We start from the raw sequence: 18,368 nt of genomic DNA on the forward strand, positions 1-18,368 counted from the left end.
TATCATTAGCTTGTGAAACGCAAAGTGACTCAGCCCGTCTCGTTTGGCTGATGAAGCGGTGGTATATCGCCCAGCCAACATCACCTAGATAGCACAAGGCCTGTTCACTCCGATCAATGACGTCACGCTACCTGGCCCGAAATTTCCATAGCCAAGGCTGGCGTGACGAAAGCGGTGACGTCAAAATCACCACTGTTTACTCGGGAGCATCCCCATTAGATTCTATGGCACTCAGACCTAGCGCGACGCCATGGATCGGAGTGAACAGGCCTTGTGCTACTTAGGCGGTGTTAGCCCAGCCCAAGTGGCCGCTTGCACGACATAAGTGCCATATCTGCCATCTCATTCACTTCGCTGCTTACTCGCACTGCGTGATAACATAACTTTAAGGCACCGCTTTGCGCACGTACATTTTTTTTTCAATTTAAAAAGCCGCCGTAGTCATAACCACTGAGGATGGCAAAAGTCCCTAATATCGAATACAATACGAATCCAGCAGTAAAAAGAGATAAAAGTCGCAGAAAATTTGTAACATTCAACCGCTATAATTTCAAATACGTTACAAAATTATGCAGACACCAGGCACTGTGGGAATCGATGTAAATGAATCTTTCTGGGCTGTGTGCATTCCGTGACGATATTTGGCGGTGATCTTAATGGTCTACGACCGCCTTAATGGGATGTTAAATGTTACCTTGCGTGGACCACTTGTGTTTGTCGACGTAGTAGACAGAACACATAGCGAGACGCGTTTGCTCGAGGCGTTGTTGTGCGCCATTGTTCGTAGCCTGAGAGAAAGTTAGCACTGTCATTCCCGCACATGGGCGTATAGCATCGTGGCTCAAGTGTTGATATGCCGGACAGCCGCTTGCGTGTTGTCGTCTTGACGCTGCGGTGCGTTAGTGCGGCTTTGCGTCTTCACGCCTTGCGTCAGTTGTGCACATGTACAAACTTGCACAGTGTTTACTTTTCAGAAGTATAAGAAACGTGCCGTATCATACCTTGAATTAAAGTGTTTACAGTTTGTCCGCAACTGATGTCATATGTCTAGTAGTAGCGTTTCTTTTATTGAGGAGACCCCAAACGGAAACATGCTTTCTGACGGCGTCTTTCCCTTCTCCCAGGATCGTCCCATTTATGCAAGCTGCCACGAACGAAGAGCGGCTATTATTAACCCGTTTCGTTTTTTGTCTCCTCTTTCTGCCATACTATCTAACCTCTGGGCTGTGGCACGCGAGTACAAAAGTAAGCGCAGCAGCTTCTGCAATGCTATTGCGGGGTGCTAACGCGTAATTACAGCCGTCCATAGGGCATTGTGTCTGGCCCGGGAGTTGGAGGTTGACATTGTGACAACTACCACACAGCTCCAGGGGGCATTGTGGCAATACCAACGAAGTTCTCGCTGCGAAGGGCTCACAGATACCTCTCCTGCGCCCCTATCATGTACTTACATTATACACGTTCTCGGGCACCGCCTGATGCGGCGTGCAAGATAGCGACAGCAGCAGTGGAAAAGACGAGAGAAGAGGTAAAGAAAGCTTCGCTTTAAAATGATCGCCCAAATCACAAATGCCAACACCACACGAGAGCGATGCAAACGCCATGAGCAAGCATTACGAAAAAAAAAAATGAATTTCATAGTCCCAAACGACAGGGAAGATGCGGCGGTACACATGCCTCTCGGCCGCCATTGCATATGGTAGCCCATTAGCATATTTCGCGCGGCTCATCGCTCCCCCAAAGTATGCCGGAAAATCTTTGCAATGGCGGCCCAGCGCAATTGACGTAACGAAACGTCACATTGACGTTTACGAAACACACCTTGCTGCGACACTCCTCACGTGATATTTCTTCAGCCAATCAACAAGCTGACATGGCGGCTATCTTAGACCACCACCACATATTCAGGAAATTGTAGATGCGTGGAACGGGATTTTGCACGCTGCCGTTCACTTTATTTTAGAGCGCAGCTCTTAGGCGCCCGTTCCTGCGGCGTGCGTCGGCGTCACTCGTAACCGAGCGAACGAGAACGGCGAAAGATGAGAGCGAACGTGGCGCGCAGCGGGGGATGAAAACATTTGAGAGCCATTCTACTCTGTGAAGGTGGAAGACTAGTGGAGCTGCATGTGGGATCTATACACGACCGATGACGCGTCTTGAGCACACTGATGTTTGTGTAACATTCAATTTGAAACCCTTTCAAGAGAAACGCCACGAACCACTTTCCGTCTGGCCAGGACACGTCTATGTTGAAACACCCACAGTTGCGATTGGAGTGCAATCGGTAGGAGTGATACGACAAAAGGTGCACCCGCTTGGCGTTTGAGGCACGATCTTCGTTCGTATTATGTGCCGCCCGCCGTCGACGTGCACATTCCTGCTTCTGTTCACCACGGTGTTGTTCGCAGGTGCGCTGTTCTTCCGCAGTCCTCACCACACGCGGCCTACCCATTGCACAGTTAGAAAGGGAACTGAGATGAGGTCACGTGGTTTGCCCAAGGTATGGCATGACGCATGGTAGCGAAGATGCCATAGTAGCCCATACGTCCTGCAATGGCGGCTTGTGGAGGCACGGCAACGCCATCTACATTTCGCGGGCCAACTGATCGGCGGAAGAAAGTCAACATTTGTCGTTCGATGCTTGTTGCGCCAAGTAGTCTACTGCGCCAGCTCACATCACGTCGCCATGAGATCGCATATATACTATGCACACAACAGTGCAAATGAAGCGTAGTAAGGGAGAACATTTGCCACAACATCGCGTCACAATCGAACGTGAATACACCCATCTATATTAATATACTGCATTGTACGCGTATAACAGCACACATTACAATGGTGAGCCTTGAGAGTTTTGCATCAATTTATAGCAATGCGTTCACTCAGATTTTGACCGAAGTAGCATATCCATCTTTGATTAGTGCCAACACACATCTGTTACTTCGGTGTTCAGATAAAATAAACATTACATTGAAATGAATCACAAAAGCCACACTTGAATCTTCACAAACACAGTACGTGTCATGTGTAGTTTTTCTCTGGTACTGCGAACATAGCTAAATATAATATTTAGTGAAAAGGCAGCTAAAAATAATCTAATCAGCCCTTTAAGGTTACTAATCAGCCCTTTAAGGTTAACACTGTATGTATAGCCACTACTTTTTATGGCTAAGCATAACAGAGTTTTCACTACATTACAGTGTTAAATACAGTAATACAATCTCGGCATACCTCAGCACGCATCACCATGAGCAAACTTCAGAAAGCCCGCACAGTTTCGTATTCATAATTATTCGTGGATGGAAGCAAACAGCCTGTGACTTCACATTTTTCCATTCTAATAGACTTGTCTGTACTTTTTGAAATGCTTCCGTTGGAGACGTATTGAATGCATAATTTTCAACAACTTGTGTTTTGCCCCGCGAGATGTTGTCGCGCTTCAATCGCACGACCATAATTCATGTCGCTGGTCACTGGCTTGAAACCGCATTTCAGCTACGCCTTCTTGACCATGGGAATTGACCTTGGTTTGCCTATCGAGTCCGTGACGTCAAACCGCAATTCATACTAAACAGTGTTTATTCCCGTTTTACTTCTTTTTGTTAGGATATTTTTTTATCCCAATACATTTTGACATTTCTCGCGAATAAACGCAACTAGGGTACACCCGGCGATACGGTTTTATCGCTGTTTTTATCACCGGAATCGGCCGGTCGTCAGCTCTGGGGTGGCCGCCATCTTTTTTGCCTACGCACACAAACCGCCAGAACCTAGCGCATACCACCTCCGCTGTAAAAAGCGGCGAGAGCGAAGACGCCCGAGGAGGAAAGTGAAGAGGAGGGTGCAGCGGGACCAAGAAGCGGAAAACAGAGCAGGGTATGGCGAAAGCGCGAGAAGTCTAGTGCGGTGACGATGGCTACGAGATGGCGCCAAAGTAGCGTGGGTCGAGTGGGAGGTCTGCCGGCGGCGGCTTCTGTGAATCGCGCCCAGGCGTCACCCACGCGCTGGCCCCACGCGCTGGCTCTCGCGATCTCCAGATTAGTGAGGCAGACGCGCCACACTTCGCTCCGTTCGCAACGTGTCGCAAGAGACCGACTGTCCGCGCCAGCCAATATATCGCGAAATGAAAACACGTATAGAGCAGTGCTCAAATTTCTCATTATAGGATATCGTAATTGTCGGTGAATAATTTTAACTGCTAATAACGCAATAGAGCTGCAAAGTACCAGAAAAACGTTTTATTAGAAAAAGCATGGAACTCACGTCACGTTTGATCATCGTGATAAGAACACAATAAATTGTGTTTTGCCACACGTGTCGAGAATAGGGCCTCTGGTGATCCCGCGAGTTACTAGTGTATCACCGGAAACCCCATCAAGCTCCTCAAGCATGTGTCCGCATTTTAGTACAGAAAGTTATCATTCGTATTTCGTACACTGTAACAGGTTTACAGCAGCCATACGAATTAAGCTTGTCATTTTCACAACAAGAGAGGCACGAACAGAAACGTCACGGAAACGTTTTACTTAGCAGCCACTGGAGCCGCTGGAACTTCGAAAGCCAATACAATCCAAGACTATCTGGCATTCTCTTAGACAGATGGGGGGTGTACGCTTATTTTAATCTTCAATAGCGCTGCGACTGTGGCCAGGTGCTTCCTCGTCCGGCCGCATCGCCTAGCTACGCAGGCTGCGGCGCGGATTCTCGACACGGCGTTTCAAGAATCCCGCTCTCATCCCCCTCAATAGGTAAGCCAAATGCCTCGTATTTCGTAGCAGAAGACAATATAGTCGGTATACTTTAGCTGCGGCCGGTTACATCGCTGCAAGTATGCTATATATGTTCTGGTATGTTGCTTGGTTTGAGAGGTGACAGGCGCAGCGACAGCGACGGTCTTGTTTAACTTTCAAGAAAGAGAGTGACGGTTTTCGCCGACAGTTATGTTTAAATCCTTACCAAGATCCATTTATTCAAATTCTGTACGAATGGCTATGTCAGGGATAAGTATAATGAACTGCACGTACGGATAAGGTAACGGACAGAAACGTTCCCAGCGACAACCTATCGACATGCAGCAAGCGGACATTTGTGCTTTTTATCTGAGAACATTGCCTATGGCGGCTGCACAAGACGCCCGAAATTGAGTTTACGCGTCTGTTACAATGCAACGCCCCCGTAAAGAATGCCGTGGCAAATTGTTTGTATAATGACTGCGCCGTGTGGCGCAATGCCGACTTCAGGGCCTGTAGCTACTAACAGAATTCAACCTGTTTGAGTCGAAATAGAGCCCTCTCAATCCGGAAATTTAATGACGCAATGTTTACGTGCCTTAAGTGTTTCGACTCAGCTTATGTATGTACAGGTGCCCATAAAATAACTCGGAACGCCGGAGCGGTGGCCTTTCGCCGGCGGAGCGCTCTCACCGCCAGTCTGCGCATGCGCTGTCTCCCTAGCAAGCTCGCCTCGCTCCCCAGTGCATCTAAATAGGTGTTGCCTTGCTCCAAAAGAATAGCGTTGGGTGCCTTTTCGCGTTGTCACTGGGGGCTGTGCAGATGCGGTCTCTGAAACGCTGTGTGCGAGCGTGTGCACGCGATGAAGCATAAGCGCTCGTGCGGGCGCGTTAAAGGGCATCGGCGCCTTTTAAAGCTTTTCATTAGTCGCGGAATGTGACCATCGCGGACAACACTTGCAGTAGCAAAAATCAGAAACCGGCGTGCACCTCTGCCGCTCAATAAAGCACGTAAAAGTGAATTTAGCACCAAGCAGCTAAAAATAATTCAGCGTAATTCGAGTCCCAAAGAGTAATTAGGGTAATTAACATGCTCAATACACAGACATCATACGACGGACACCTTTATTAAAGCATGCTAAAGTGAACAAGTAACTAAACATTATTACGATTAATTAAAAGTAATTAAGGATTGCGAACAGTAATAGCAAAGTGCCGCTGGGCTGATATCAATTATCATACTTTAGTTAAACCCCACTGAGGGCCCCTTGCGGGGTATTACTTAATGGGGGAGGCAGAGTGGGAAAACGTTCAATCATCAGTAATGAAAGTTGTCACGTAAAATGAGACAGTACCTATAGATATAGAACAAAACCCCCCAAAAATCTGAGTTCTCAAAACGAAGTGTAGCTGATTTGTTAGAACACTTTTAATTCACTTTGTGACACTTGGATGGTGATAAAGACCTGAAAGCTGATCTAATAGACGGGAATAGGGCTCATCAACAGTTTTTTTTTATTCTTTTAATTCAAGGAATGGAGCATGAAGAGGCGCTTTAGAATCAAGGGAATGGTTTTAGTCATGAGGGAAGAGTTTCACAACAGCGACCTTTATGGAATAAAACATTGGCTTTGGCTAGTTTGTTCAATATGAAACGACGCTTCAAAACATTGCTTTTCATAAACTTGAGGGAAGTTTTAGACGTCACGTCGAGCGCTTGAGGAAAGCTTAATACTCTCCACAATGAACTTCACGTGCTTGTGAACGTCCTCTACAGTATTTGAGGGCATTGGGCAGGCACAAGGAATCGACTACTGAAGAAAGACCACGTCATGTAGTGCCATTCTTGGACCAATTATCATAATGTGAAGAAATTACCAATCGGTACGGGATAGAAGCAGTACTTGTTGCTTCTTGTAAATTGGTAAATGTATGCACAATGATGCACAAACAACACCGTGCCTGTGCAAAACGGTGCGTTCAACAATTCGCAAAATGTGGGGCTAGTTTATCAATTACCCGGTCTTGTGGAAGGGTATATACAGTGCATTACAGAGTCGTCGTTTCAACGAGAGTACGAGAGCACATAGGTTAGCAGTACGGAATAAATCTTGAGGATAACTTGATGTTCACTGTAGGGAATGGTGGGTGCACGCCTAAATTTGAGAACACGGCATTTCTGTCCAAATCAGCTGATAAGCTACGAAGAGAAGTGATCGGAACATATTTCATAGCCAGGAGCTCCGACCGCGATGGCCAAGCTCTGACAAATGCGTAAGCATGCCATGCGTGTGCTTGTAACCAAAGGAACTAGATTTTTTTTAAGGTTTCGTATAATCATGCTTCGTGGTTTATAAAAAGGGAATATCCCCTTCCGCTTATCCGAGCACCTTATTGAAATGCTTGTTGTGTACTGTACTGACGCTTGAATTTTTCTTTAGCTTTAGCTAAGGAAAACTAGCGAAGCTAAACCTGGCGAAGTTTAGCTAAGCATGGTTGGCAATACTTAAGCTTAGTCAGTGATTGATAGGCAATTGATAGGCAAATAATAAATAAATTCGGGGAAATGCTGGGGATGACTTGGTAGTTCATAGCCTAGCGCAAAAGCCAGGTGTCCATCAACTCTGCTGTCTCTTTAGAAATGCGTTTCCGGTGCAAGTTACGCAATTTTTCGCCCGTATTTTTCTTATTGAGGCGTATGTGCCAATTGCTTTAAAAGAGAAAACCGCATATATATATATATATATATATATATATATATATATATGATAAAAAATTTCAATGCCTGATAGTTCTTGTGGCAGTGTTGTTTTTTATCGCGCCTTTTTTATTGCACTTTTTTATGTACTGCTTTTTTGGGGGTTGCCTACTGTTGTTGCTGGTGATTTTTACGTGTTCATTCGCACGCATCGGGCTCGGCGCGTAGCATGTTCTTCGAGTCGTTATTCGTTTTTGTAACCTGCGTGTTGGTTTCAGTACTCTTTACCTTTATCGCTCTGCCCCGGTGCTTATTATATCTGTTGTGTTAGCTCTGGGCTTGAGTTGCCTGTTGCGCCTTTATACTTCGAACGTGACAAAAAGTACTCGTGGCAGGCATCTAGATATTGTGTATCCTATAGCATTGTTTTCTTTCAGGCTTTATCGACTCTCGAATGACAAGTTTCGGATTGATGTATATTTATATCATAGCTGTTTTGTGGCTTTCAACAATATAGCTGGAAGTCTGTGCTGCTCATGTTCACGTCTGCTTCTTTGCCCGTGTATTTGCACACTGCCCACCTGTAACTTCATAATCCTAGGAAGCATTGTTTGTTGGTATGAAACAAACTGTGACGATGAAATTATAATTTTATAGCATTTGATATTAATCAATATTGGTCTGTAGTTTAGCAGAGGATCGGTCACCGCTTTCGTTGACTCAAACGATATCGCCCACTCTCCAATCAGTTCGAAGTAATCCGGTAGGGAGGAACTGCTGGAAGAGGAAGGCTAGAATGTACCGGGTTGGCGTGAGCCAGCATGTCGCAGGGATGATTATTTTATCATCAGGTCCGATAATTTCACGAGAAACGATCAGCATTAATATGGCTTTCAACGCTTGGATCTTCAGGTCAAACTACCAGATTTTATTCAAAGCATTGGGAATGAGCAAATACTGTAGTCCTTATCAGGTGCCTTCCTCGTGTGTGCAGCCATCTTCGTTCAACTTTTCTATCGTCTCCCCTTAAATGGCGAAAGCACCCTTGTACTTAGGTTTAGGTGCACGTTAATGAACATCAGGTGGTCCAAATTATTCCGGAGTGCCGCTTCGGCGTGTCTCACAATCGATCAGATCGTGATTCTGGCACGTAAAACCGCCCAATTAATAATTATCCTCTCCCCTTCCTCCAGAGCAGACTAGCCAACTCCGGAGAGTTACTTCTGGTTAACCTATGTGCATTCATTCAATCTACTGATAATTTTACTTCATCTGGATTGGTTAAAGACGTTTTAATACCTACACTTTAAGCTGGAAACTAATTCATCGAAACATTCTAGGCATAATTAACTGCATCAGTATGAACATGGCTTGTTTTTGTGGCACTGGGCTAGTGTCCTCTCCTAATTGTGAGCGTGTGAAGGTTCTTTGAGGACTTCCTCACTTGCTTCCTCGAAGTCATTCATGCAGTTTATCGCGTCAGTGTCGGCATTGGCGTAGTCACTTATGCACAAATGAACACTATTTCTTTATTTCTTTCTCGTGTTGCTAAAAAAAGTCGGCTCATACAAATCAGCTGAGATATCGGCCTAACTGAATTAGCAGTTCGTATATGCCAAATGTTTTGCATTAGGCCTGGGAAATAAAGCAAATATTCCACGCTTTATTCTCCTATTCGAAAATTTCGCTTTTGCGTGTACGTCTTAACGGGAGTCTCTTGTACAAAAATTTAGAAAGGCTCGGTTTTCAACATTGCCCTCAATGTTGCCTAGAACCAAAGTACAGCCTAACGCCATCAGGATCTGAGGACGCTTAAGCTTCGCCTTTAAGAGTGGAACGCGATAGCATTGAAAGATCCCTGGCTGCTTATCAGGCTTTTTTCTCGTACATTCAAATTGCAATTCAACGCTATCATATCTGTAGGTTGTAGTTAAGTCGTACTTTACAATTTTTTCTGATGTAGTTTACTTAGAAAAATCCAATGTTTGTTCACTAACCCCTTGCGCCACGTGGAGAGCCTGTGTGGTCAGGGTGGTTCGGGATACGGATTCCACGGACGCCGAATGCTGCCGCCGACGCCGGATTTTCTGCGACACAGTTCCCCTAACGCTATCGCGTTAAAATAAAAGCTGTAGTGCTCTTCATGCGTTTGTGTGAGTAATACTGGGTATAGCCTGTACAGCTGTCGAGCCTATATGTATGTCTGTATATATATATAAAGGGTGTTTTGTTTCTAGACAATACAGATTCGTTTCATTGTGATAGAAATTATACGGACAATCCAAGCGCATTTCTGCCGTCGCCGTCACCGTGATGTTCCATATCAAGTCCTAACACGATAACATTGTCGCCGCTCGCCGTACGCGGCATGTGTGCCCAGCGACGACCTTCGACACTCCCATCTGTCCGCTAGGGGAGTATTAGGTGCTGGTGCCGCGCGGGAACACTTTAGGTGGCCTCGTCTATACGCCAAGTGCCGGTAGCCTTCGTATGCGCTGTGCTTTCAGTTCGCGTTAAATCGAGACAGCAGGAAGGTCAATTCGCTCGCTGCTGCTGCCGCACTACCTGTCTGCAGCGTTTTGACAGCGAGTTTCCGCAATCATTGAGAGATGTGTTTGCTTGTGCGCGCGTGACACCGTGCTTGTTAATTTAGTTAGTAAGCGAATGTGTGCAAGTTTATACGGCTAATAAAACTAATATCCTTACTAAGTGTAGCTGTCTGTTAATTTGCTATAGCAATCGATGCTTCGCCTTTCGGGCGAAACTGCGACTTTCTGTAAAAAAGCGATTAGCGCAGCGAACGTGGCGTTATTGCGAAGGAGTTCCTAGGTGAGGTTGACATACTTTGCCGCTAATAACGTGAGCTTCAGAAGAATAATAAAAATATTATAATAATAAAAATAAAAAAATAAAAATAATAAACTTTTTTATTAGTGCCTTCGGGGAAAAAGTTTAAATGGCGAATTCGAAGGCAGTCACCTTTTATTGAACCGTCTTTTATTGCGATGGCAATTATATGAACACTTCAAGCAGATTTCTGCCGTCGTTGTCACCGTCGCCGTGGGCGTGAGGTTCCGCATAAAGTCCAAGGCCGATAGAATCGTCGCCGCGCGCCGTATGTGCGAGTGAAAGCGCGCGTGGGACGCGCGGTATCACGGAGAGCGAACCCACGGCGGAAAGCAAAAGCGACTTCCGTGGCGCGAAACGCCGTGGTGGTATGGGAGGGAGGGAGGGAGGGAGGGAGGGAGGGGGCGACGCTTTTCTGCGGCACCAAATGCGTATCTTGCAACCGGGCGCAAGGGGAACTGGTGACGCAATCTCCCACGCGAAAGGAGCAAAGCGGGAAGGCAGCGCGGGAGGGGGGGGGGGGGGGGCGGCTTCTACTCTAACAAATGCGTTGATGTACTTTGCGCTTTGCGCTTGGTTCTTCATTATGTTTGCGCCGGTACAGGCTGCCGTTGTTGTCACGTGCGCAGTATCTTGCAAGCGATCTCCACACGGCTCTGACCTTTGTATGCGCTGTGCATTCGGCCGCTGAATTTCTGTGGAAGCGATAGACCGTACGAACCTTCGCTCGCTGCCGTGACTGTGCTTGCTGCCAGCGTTTTGACAGTGGTTGTCTGCGGTCATCGAGTGTGATCTATTCATGTGTGCTTGTGCGCGCAGACACCACGCTTGTTATATCAGTTAGTCAGTGAATGTGTCGAACATTATGCAGCCGATAAAACTACTATCCCTACTCCGAATAGCTTTCTGCTAATTTGCTATCGCAATCGATGCTTCGCCCTTTTTTTTTCAATGGTGAAAGTCGCACCTAATTCGAAATACGTATCATCGAATTTTATTTATTTTTATTGCGATGGCCATTATATGTACACTTCAACCGGATTTCTGCCATCGGCGTCGCCGTGAGGTTCCGTATAGATTTCAAGGGCGATAAAATCATCGCTGCGCGCCGTATGCGCGAGTGAGAGCGCGCGGGGACAACGCTGACAATGTTGTGATCCTAGATGCCACGCTCTAGGAAAGTGGAATAATGAATAAAACTGCGTGGAATAAACACTAGGCCTATGACAGAGCTCGAATCGCCCTGCACTCGAGTTGGTTTAGTTACGACTTGAATAGGGTCGTGCGACAACATATTGTCATAAACAAAAAAATTGGCGCGTATCTGCGTACTTCGCTGCAAATGTCGTCGAAAGATGATAGTCTTCTGCCGGCCGTACTACATGAGTGCTGGTCTGATCCGCGGCCACCCGTGATGCTGTTCTCGTACCATTTCCGTCCTGGCATGATAAATGCAATGGAGGTTTGTTTGAACAGATTTAATTTTACCGCATTATTTCATCAAGCGGCCATTTATGTTTTGCCCTGCCTCAGACAGCGCTTCCTTTATGTTGAATCGGCCGCATCTGGCTGGCATTGATAAAATTGAGGAGGCGCTGCGTGAGACATGGACGCCATCTGGCAATACATCGGGAAACATGAGCTTGTGCAGAGGGTTTCCTTCCTCCATGGCAGAGGGCGCTCGTCGGCGCGCAATCGGGGAACGTGGTTCGTTGGCGCGCATAGCATGGCATTTTCAGCGCAGCTTAAGAAACTAGGGTCTTTCGAGTTACGTATCTATGTATTTTCTATTAAAGGAACACACCTCCTAATACTTACCTAGTGATGTTGCGCCTCAGATATGCGTAATATTTACTTTGTGATCGATAACGTTCACAAGTATGAACAGCCGTACCAGTTTAAGTAGTGTGGGCGGTAAGCAAGTGGTCCAACTTTGGCCGGGTGGCTGAATCGGGTGACAGACAGACAAACAGACAGACAGACAAACCAAATTTTCAGCGTTTAAGTTCCCCAAGAAAGACTATCGTCTTTAAAAGATCACCGCATAGCCACGAAGTCAATGATGATGAGTGGGCGAAGCACCGGGAGATCATTCGGCTAACCGTTAATCCCCCGTATATGTATAATCAAGGAGTACAGGCGGCGTATGTGAATATCTTAGCAAATATCTACAAGGATTCCACAGCTAGAAAGGGGTCAGGCAAGGAGACACAATCTCTCCAATGCTATTCACTGCATGCTTAGAAGTATTCAAGCTCTTAGACTGGGAAGGATTAGGAGTGAGGATCGACGCCGAATATCTCAGCAACCTTTGGTTTGCAGATGACACTGTCCTGTTCAGCAACAATGGAGACGAATTACAACAAATGATTGAGGACCTTAATCGAGAAAGTGTAAGAATTGGGTTGAAGATGAATATTGTCACGTAGTAGTGACGCTGAAGTAAACAGTCGTAAAACAGTGTAAGAAGAAACTGATTCTTTATTGGGCGAACCTGTGCCCACAAAAGCAAGCTACACTCAAAGCACAACGAAAGCGGCGAACACAGTCGGCGGTCGTCGAAAATCTGATCAGCGGCGAAACGCGTCGGCTTTTATACCTGAGTCATCGAATGTTCTAGATTAATCCCTGATGCCCGCGTGTCTTCCAGAAAGTTCTAGACAATTCGCGTCAGTCATGCAATCAGATAACATAAGCGTCGGTGAAAACAGGCAATGGAAAGAAGCATCGATAACGTTCTAGAAACTTCCGATACAGGCGCGTGCTGCGCCCAGCGATAACGTTTTACATTTGTTAGCCGGTGGAAAGCGGCCACCGGTGAAAGATAAACATGTATACGTGTCAATATCCTCCCCTTAAAAAGCATCGTCCCGATGCTACAAACAAGGAAGCGAAAACAAAACCACGCGTACAGAAAGGGACAAAAATAACAAAGCAACAAAGGACCTAAGTTCGTCAGCGGGCGTAGAAAGGCTTGAGACGCACCACGTGGATGACTTCAGGTCGTGCGCGGCGCCGCTGTGATTGCGAAATACCGTATGGCACGACTCATAGTCCAGTGCGCCAATACGTCGGATGATCTTATATGGTCCGAAATAGCGACGTAAGAGTTTCTCGCTAAGTCCTCGTCGGCGTATCAGAGTCCAGACCCAAACACGGTCTCCGGGCTGGTACTCGACGTAGCGTCGTCGAAGAATGTAGTGTCGGCTGTCGGTTCTCTGCTGGTTCTTGATGCGCAGGCGGGCGAGCTGTCGACCTTCTTCGGCACGCTGCAAATAGGTGGCAACGTCGAGATTTTCTTCGTCAGCGACGTCCGGTAGCATGGCGTCAAGCGTCGTTGCCGGGTTCCTTCCGTAGACCAGGTTGAACGGCGCCATGTGCGTCGTTTCTTGCACGGCCGTGTTGTATGCGAAGGTCACGTACGGAAGGATGGCATCCCACGTCTTGTGTTCGACGTCGACGTACATTGCCAGCATGTCGGCGATGGTCTTATTTAGGCGCTCGGTGAGGCCATTCGTCTGCGGGTGGTAGGCGGTGGTCCGGCGATGGCTTGTGTGGCTGTATCGCGGGATGGCTTGAGTTAGTTCAGCCGTGAAGGCCGTACCTCTGTCGGTGATGAGGACTTCTGGGGCACCGTGACGCAGGAGAATGTTCTCAACGAAGAATCGGGCTACCTCGGCGGCACTGCCTTTGGGCAAGGCTTTTGTTTCGGCGTAGCGGGTGAGGTAGTCCGTAGCTACGATGATCCATTTATTCCCGGACGTCGACGTCGGAAAAGGCCCCAGTAAGTCCATCCCGATCTGCTGGAACGGTCGGCGAGGTGGCTCGATCGGCTGTAGAAGCCCGGCTGGCCTTGTCGGCGGTGTTTTGCGTCGCTGACAGTCTCGGCATGTCCTTACGTAATGGGCGACGTCAGCAGAGAGGCGAGGCGAGTAGTATTTTTCTTGTATCCTCGCGAGAGTGCGGGAAAAACCGAGATGTCCAGCCGTTGGGTCGTCATGGAGAGCTTGCAGAACCTCTGGACGCAATGCTGAGGGTACCACGAGGAGGTAGTTGGCTCGGAGAGGCGAGAAGTTCTTCTTTAGGAGAATGTCGTTTTGCAAGAAGAACGACGCCAATCCTCGCCTGAACGCCTTCGGCACAATGACGGTCTTGCCTTCCAGGTAGTCTACAAGGCTCCTTAGTTCCGGGTCGGCTCGCTGTTTTTCGGCGAATTCGTCGGCACTGATGGGTCCCAAGAAAGTGTCGTCATCCTGGTCGTCTTGTGGGGACGGGTCGGACGGGGGCGCGAGACAAACAATCGGCGTCAGCGTGCTTTCGCCCGGATTTGTAAACGACGGTGATGTCGAATGCTTGAAGTCTCAGGCTCCATCGTGCGAGGCGACCTGAAGGATCCTTCAAGTTAGCTAGCCAACACAAGGCGTGGTGGTCGCTTACAACTTTAAAGGGCCTGCCATAGAGGTAGGGGCGAAACTTTGATGTAGCCCAGATGATGGCGAGGCACTCCTTTTCTGTTGTGGAATAATTTGATTCCGCCTTCGATAGCGACCGGCTAGCGTAACTTACAACCCTTTCTAGTCCGTCAGTCCTCTGCACAAGAACGGCGCCGAGTCCTACGCTGCTTGCGTCGGTGTGGACTTCGGTATCGGCGTTTTCGTCGAAATGCGCAAGTATTGGCGGCGATTGCAGGCGCCGCTTCAGTTCTTCAAATGCTTCGACTTGTGGCGTCTCCCACTTGAACTCGACGTCGGCCTTCGTGAGATACGTCAGTGGCTCAGCGATCTGTGAAAAATTCTTGACGAAGCGCCTGTAATAGGCGCACAGTCCAAGAAATCTACGCACTGCCTTGTCAGCGGGCGGAGGAAAGTTGGAGATGGCCGCAGTTTTCTGAGGGTCGGGGCGCACTCCAGACTTGTTGATTACGTGGCCCAAAAACAAGAGCTCCTCATATGCGAAGCGGCACTTTTCTGGCTTTAACGTGAGTCCGGAGGTTTTGATTGCTTGAAGAACTGTTTCAAGGCGCCGCAGGTGTTCTTCGAAGCTTGAGGCAAACACAACGACGTCGTCCAAATAGACAAGGCAAGTCTGCCATTTCAAGCCTGCCAGTTCTGTATCCATGACGCGTTGGAAAGTCGCAGGTGCCGAGCAAAGACCAAACGGCATGACCTTGAACTGAAACAGTCCGTCTGGTGTTATAAAGGCAGTCTTCTCCCGGTCCCTCTCGTCGACTTCGATTTGCCAGTAGCCGGTTTTGAGGTCCACCGACGAAAAATACTTTGCGTTGTAGAGTCGATCCAAGGCGTCGTCAATCCGTCGGAGGGGGTATACGTCGTTCTTCGTGATCTTGTTGAGGCGACGATAATCGACGCAGAAACGTAGGGTTCCATCCTTCTTCTTCACTAACACCACGGGGGACGCCCACGGACTCTTGGACGGCTGGATGATGTCGTCGCGTAGCATTTCGTCGACTTGGTGCCTTATGGCTTCACGTTCGCGCGCCGAAACTCGGTACGGGCTCTGACGGAATGGGCGGACATTTTCGTCGGTGATGATGCGGTGCTTGGCGACAGAGGTTTGTCGAACTTTTGACGACGACGAGAAGCAGTCCTTGTGTTGCAGGAGCAGAGCTTTTAGTTGTTCTTTCTTATGCCTGGGAAGGTTCTGATTGACGTCGAAAGTTGGCTCAGGTATTATAGTCGTCGTTGCAGGTGCACTGGAATCCGTGAAGGCGAAAGCACTGCTGGCTTGTACTATTTCGTCGATGTAGGCGACCGTGGTGCCTTTGTTAATGTGCTTGTATTCAGGGCTGAAGTTCGTGAGCATCACCCTTGCTTTCCCTGCACGTAGCTCAGCTAAGCCTCTAGCGACGCAAATTTCACGGTCGAGCAGTAGGTGATGATCGCCCTCGATGATGCCCTCCATGTCTGCAGGCACTTCGGTACCGACGGAAATCATTACGCTGGAGCGAGGCGGAATGGTGACTTGTTCTTCAAGTACATTCAAGGCATGGTAACTGATGCTTGTATCCGGTGGTAGCGCGTTGTGCGTTGAAAGCGTTATCGACTTGGATCTTAAGTCGATGACTGCACCGTATTGGTTTAGAAAGTCCATGCCTAGGATGACATCCCTGGAGCAGTGCTGCAGGATTACGAAGCTCGCCGAGTAAGTGCGGTTGTTTACCGTGACTCGGGCTGTGCAGATTCCAGCCGGCGTTATTAGGTGGCCTCCAGCTGTCCGGATATCAGGTCCTTGCCAGGCCGTCTTCACCTTCTTTAACTTGGTGGCGAACGCGCCACTGAAGACGGAATAGTCGGCGCCAGTGTCGACGAGAGCGGTGACGTTATGACCATCGATGAGCACGTCTAGATCGGTAGACCGGCGTCTGGCGTTGCGGTTAATTCGTGGCGTCGGATCACGGCTGCGTCGGCTTGCTCTGCTGCTGCTACGTCGCGTCGGAAGGTCTTCTTTCGGCGGCGAAGTGTTGTCAAGGCTGTTGCTAGGCAGCGTTCTGATATCTCGTCCTGATGAATCGCGAATCGTCGTCGTCGGCGGCGTCGGAGGATCTTCGGCATTGCGTCGTACAGCAACCGCACCTCCATCGGTTGCTGCCTTTAGTTTCCCGGGTAAGGGCTGGGAGATCGGCCCCGGGTGGGACCGTTGTACTGACGGCGATGCGGCGAGATGTAGCGGCCTGGTGACGGCGAGCATGAGGATCGTCGTGGTTGCCACTGGGCTCCGGCGAGGTAGTCAGCGATGTCGCGCGGTCGTTCACCTCGATCGGGACGCAGCGCGTTGACGGGGAACCCTCGTAGGCCCATCTCGCGGTATGGGCATCGGCGGTAGACATGGCCGGCTTCCCCGCAGTGATAGCAGAGCGGGCGGTGGTCGGGGGCGCGCCAAATGTCCGTCTTCCTCTGGTAGCTGCGCTGGGCGACGGGCGGGCGTGCTGGCGGCGGCGGTGGTGGACGTCGGAACTGCGGCGTTACGGGGCCCTGGCGCGAGCGCGGAGGGGGGCCTTGACGACGGGCGACGGCGGCGTAGGTCAGCGCTTCCGGCTCGGGTTGCGGCGATTCGGGAAGTCCTAGCGATTGCTGGATTTCCTCCCGCACGATATCGGCGATGGAAGCAACTTGAGGCTGCGACGACGGTAGCAACTTCTGCAGCTCTTCGCGTACTATCGCCCTGATGGTGTCTCGCAGGTCGTGGGAGAGTCCTTGGACTTCGGCGTAATGTGGCGTCGAACGGCGATTGTATTGCCGGTTGCGCATGTCCAGTGCTTTCTCGATTGTCGTAGCCTCCGAGAGAAAGTCTTGGACTGTCGTTGGTGGATTCCGCACCAGTCCGGCGAATAGGTCCTGCTTAACTCCCCGCATGAGCAAGCGAACTTTCTTGTCTTCTGGCATAGCGGGGTCGGCGTGCCGGAATAATCGAGTCATTTCTTCAGTGTACATACCAATGCTCTCATTCGAGAGCTGTACACGGTTTTCCAACAAAGCTGCAGCTCTTTCTTTACGGACGACGCTCGCGAAGGTGTCCAGGAATGCGGCTCGGAAGAGGTCCCAAGTTGTTAGTGCACCCTCCCTATTCTCGAACCAGGTTCTGGCGCCGTCTTCAAGCGAGAAATAAACATGGCGCAGCTTGTCGTCGTTGCTCCATTTGTTGAACGTCGCGGTCCTCTCATATGTCTCCAGCCAGGTTTCAGGGTCTTCAGCCGATGATCCACGAAAAGTCGGTGGCTCCCGAGGTTGCTGCAGCAGGATGAGGGACGCTGGTGCTGCCATTCTGGTCGTTGACTTGGCTTTGATTGCAGTGGTCTTTTCGGGAAGAAGTCCGAACTCCGGCACAAGTCCTTGCTGCCTACGGCTAGCGCGCTGGTCCTTGGCGACGTTGGTCACGTCCTCCGGTTTCGGGCTTGGGTCGCGGCTTTGCGGGGGCGTTCGCTGCATGAACGCACTAGCACCTCCACCAGATGTCACGTAGTAGTGACGCTGAAGTAAACAGTCGTAAAACTATGTAAGAAGAAACTGATTCTTTATTGGGCGAACCTGTGCCCACAAAAGCAAGCTACACTCAAAGCACAACGAAAGCGGCGAA

The 18,368-nt window shown here is 49.0% G+C and overlaps 1 protein-coding gene across 4 annotated transcripts in view; it reads left to right on the forward strand.

The window, feature by feature from the left end:
- The first annotated feature begins 4,555 nt into the window (after positions 1-4,555).
- Positions 4,556-18,368, forward strand: part of LOC119450619 (uncharacterized) — a 114,411-nt gene continuing 100,598 nt past the window's right edge. For 2 of the 4 annotated variants that reach the window (XM_049666057.1, XM_049666059.1), the window contains exon 1: positions 4,558-4,748. The gene's annotated coding sequence lies outside the window, so the exon portion shown is untranslated. Of the gene's footprint in view, positions 4,749-18,368 lie in introns of all 4 variants that reach the window. The other 2 variants (XM_049666061.1, XM_037714121.2) reach the window with 2 other exon arrangements.

This window comes from Dermacentor silvarum, chromosome 4 (genome assembly GCF_013339745.2).
Source record: "Dermacentor silvarum isolate Dsil-2018 chromosome 4, BIME_Dsil_1.4, whole genome shotgun sequence".
Taxonomy (NCBI): Eukaryota; Metazoa; Arthropoda; class Arachnida; order Ixodida; family Ixodidae; genus Dermacentor; species Dermacentor silvarum.